Genomic DNA, 4,007 nt, shown 5'->3' with positions numbered 1-4,007 from the left:
TTCTGTTGTTCAAGATTTAATATTTTACTTTGTTTTGGTAATCATTTAAAACTTTTTAAATGAGTCATTATGAATGAGTTTAAAGTGGAATTTATTTAAAAAATAAAACTTACATTCCTTATCCTTTTCTTTTAATGTGATTTAGTTAATTAGCTTATACTGATAATTCCCCTATTGCAAGTGTTCTCTGTGTAACTATCTGTTTATCTGAATTTCTCATTAAACATCTGGTAACTGCAGAGTTGCCTCTTTCTACACAAAAATCAATTAACATTGAGTTTTCAGTAATTTAAGATCCAGATCATTAACACTACTGCTACTATCAATAATAATAATAATAATAATAATAATAATAATAATAATAGTTACAGGGTAAATGAACAACATATTTTTGAAAACAAAATGAATTATTTCAGAAAAGGACAAATGCTTCTTTCTTTCCAAAGAGTTAACTCCTGCACTGTTAGATGCTAAAAATTCCAGCATTTTCACACATTCTGCATTCTGTTTCACAAGTTTTAAAAATTATTGAGTAACTTTGTAAGCACAAATTGTCATGACATTTTTATCTGTTCACTGGATTTAACAGATGTCAAGGGTCATCACTGACTGTATGTAAAAGTTGTTCAGATCACTTTGCCATTTTTCTAACACATTTGCTTCCAACACATCAACTTTGAGAACTGACTGTTCACTTGCTGCCTAATATATCCCGCCTCTTGACAAGTGCCATTGTAACAAGGTAATCAATGTTATTCACTTCACCTGACAGTGGTTTTAAAGTTATGGCTGAACAGATCATTTTAGCATGGCAGATATATTTAAGAAACACCTTACACAAATAACCCAAATTATATGTGTAATGTATTAATATGTATAGGGATGTTAATGGTTTCTTTAAATTATTATTTAGCTAATTCAAACATTTCCTGTAGAAGCCTCAGTAATGAATCAAACTTTATTTATTTATTTATTTATATAAATATAAACATGACTGTATATATGAGTGGACAGCATGGTGCCTGTAACTTCCATTGTGCGTTTTTGAAGCTTTTTTGGGTTGAATTTGTCTCTGAGTCACCATCTTGCCAAATTTGGAGAGACCTTGGAGCCAGAGCATGCACAGTACATACGGTTGGGTGGACAGTGGGTCAGTTTGGACAATGGCTCAGTATGGACAGTGGGTCAGTGGGAACAGTGGGTCAGTAGGGACAGTGGGAACAGAGGGGACAGTGGGTCAGTGGGGACAGTGGATCAGTGGGGACAGTGGGACAGTGGGTCAGTAGGGACAGTGGGGTCATTGGGGACAGTGGGTCAGTATGGACAGTGGGGACAGTTTTGAGTCATGACTGGTTAGTGGGGACAGTGGGTCAGTAGGGACAGTGAGTCAGAAGGGACAGTGGGTCATTGGGGACAGTGAGTCAGTATGGACAGTGGGTCAGTAGGGTGAGTGGGTCAGTAGGGACAGTGGGTCAGTAGGGACAGTGGGTCATCGGGGACAGTGGGTCAGTAGGGACAGTGGGACAGTGGGTCAGTAGGGACAGTGGATCATTGGGGACAGTGGGTCATTGGGGACAGTGGGTCAGTAGGGTCAGTGGGACAGTGGGGACAGTGGGTCAGTATGGACAGTGGGTCATTGGGGACAGTGGGTCAGTAGGGACAGTGGGTTAGTGGGGACAGTGGGGCCATCTCTGACTTGCCCATATTAGTGATGGACACTTGTATGTGAGCATGCACGATATTACCTGAACTGCAGCTTAAGATGGTGGTGGTCCAAGTGGCAAGTACAGTGTTCTTACTAAGTATATAAAATCCTGAACAGTAAATGTATATATTTTTGCAGGTATACTGATTTTACCATTGTCAGGAAAAGAGCTTAATGTTTTGAGTCATGACTGACCGAGCTACTATTTGTAGCTAAACAAGTAAGGTAAGCATAAGTAGCTAATTTAATGTACCAACTGAAAATATACTAGTAAACAGAGTTTAACATTTACACTCAACACTTACATATTTTTTATTTGGCTTCATTTTAAAAAAAAAATGTTACACCCGCATATACAGTCACTGAGCAGCAGTAATAGTTAAAAATGGTATAGCCAACTGTGGGGGGGGGGGGGGGGGGGGTGTTCTGAAGAGTAATTTACTTGTCTTTATATGAGGGTTAAAGTAATATATTTTAGTGTTACCTATTATGATTATTCAGAAGGTGTTATTTTCCTGAACCATCCAAACTTTTGTCTTCACTTTCTTGCGTAGTGGTTAAAGCCTTATTTAGGGGATCAGCCCAACACAAAGGAGAAAACTTGCATTAATGATGTTATGTTTTCACCCATAATACATAAAGATTATCTGGCTGATTCTATCATATTCTAACAGTGATTATTTAATATTGATAAAATTGCTTGTCATGCTTGCACAATTAGCAAAACAGTATGGATAAAATTAACTTTCAGTCAGAATGATCATTTGATGTGCCATTATTGATGGAACCAGAGCTCGTTTTCCTCCGTTTCTGCATCATGAGGTCTCATTTATCAAAAACGTGCACAGAACAAGCTGTAAATTTGTGTGTAAGGCTACTTATGGAAACATAATGTAATACTGCAAGTAAATGAACCTCCATGCCTTACAGAAGAAAAAACAATTTGGGGAGAGATTTAATGTAGTACAGAGAAAATATTGTAGTCAAAACTAAGATACATCAATATTTTTTTTACTTGGTTACTTTTTTATTTAGAAATCACAACCCACCATTAGCTAGCAGCAAGCTATTATATTTATAATTGGGTTATGTGTAGTTATTAACCTGTTTGACTGGTTCCTTGAATTGAATGTCTCATCTAATCCTCAGTAACTCAGAATTGGGGTATAAATATTTTCAACTTCGGCCTACTGTGTTTTGTTCGTGAAAATTTCAGGAAAATTTGGCTCTATTTAACAGACAAAATTTTGTCGTACACATTTAAATCATGTTTATCTGTACTGTACTGTACTGTACTGAGTGGGTTCATGGAATCTATTTTACTGTTAAAGGTGCACTGGGTAAAATTTGTGAAATTTGGAATCTAACACTTAAATGGTTGGAATAAGATTGCATAAGAGTAAATTCTTTTTTTACTCGTTGAGATTCTGCCATTTCAACCCATATAGACAGAGCTTATTGTCCCCAAAACTTAAGGTGGTTCAATTAGAGTTGAAGGTCAAGTCGAGACGAAGTTGCAACTTGTAATTTCCCATCTACAACCAGTAAAATCAACAGAAAACCCCCTCAAAGCAATAGCAACTCGACAACTTGCGGTAGTCTCCTCAACTACTAGTTCTTTCCTTGTTTACAGAGTGACATCAAATCAACATGGCTGCTCACACTGTGAACAGTGTAAAGTTCCTCTTCTCTAATTTTAAATTAGTTTATTGCAGTAATGGCTTTAGATCAGTTAATATGCAGACACAGTATGACACTGACCATAATAATCAATATTTTGAGAAGGCAGTCATCAACCTTAGAGTTATCACTAACGTTAGCTGGCTAGCTTGTCACTAATGCTACCCGGTATCATCTGCTGGCTAGCTTGTCATTAATGCTACTCGGTCTTGTCTGCTGGCTAGCTTGTTGTCAACGTTACTCTCAGTTGTCCACTGTTGTTTCTGTGCTGCAATTTCAGTTGAAAGTGTTGCATGAATGTTTGAAATTCACTGTAGTAGAACAGCACCAATAGCCACTCAGGCCTGTAACTGTAAACATTACATTATTTGTACTAGTAAGAAGTGAAAATATTGACTATTTTCACTTCTTACTAGTACAAATAATGTAAGAAGTGAAATTATTGACTATTTTCACTTCTTACTAGTACAAATAATGTACCAGTAAGAAGTGAAAATATTGACTATTGCACCTTTAAAGGGATTTCTGATTGCAAAAAGTTTGAGAACACCTGTATGAACCCTGCTGAAAAAAACAACAGTATTCCAATGTGAGACAACGATAGAGCGCGCAGGAAAATTAA

This window comes from Pangasianodon hypophthalmus, chromosome 4 (assembly GCF_027358585.1).
Source record: "Pangasianodon hypophthalmus isolate fPanHyp1 chromosome 4, fPanHyp1.pri, whole genome shotgun sequence".
Taxonomy (NCBI): domain Eukaryota; kingdom Metazoa; phylum Chordata; class Actinopteri; order Siluriformes; family Pangasiidae; genus Pangasianodon; species Pangasianodon hypophthalmus.
The sequence above is the reverse complement of the archived record's forward strand: the minus strand, read 5'-3'. Positions refer to the sequence as shown.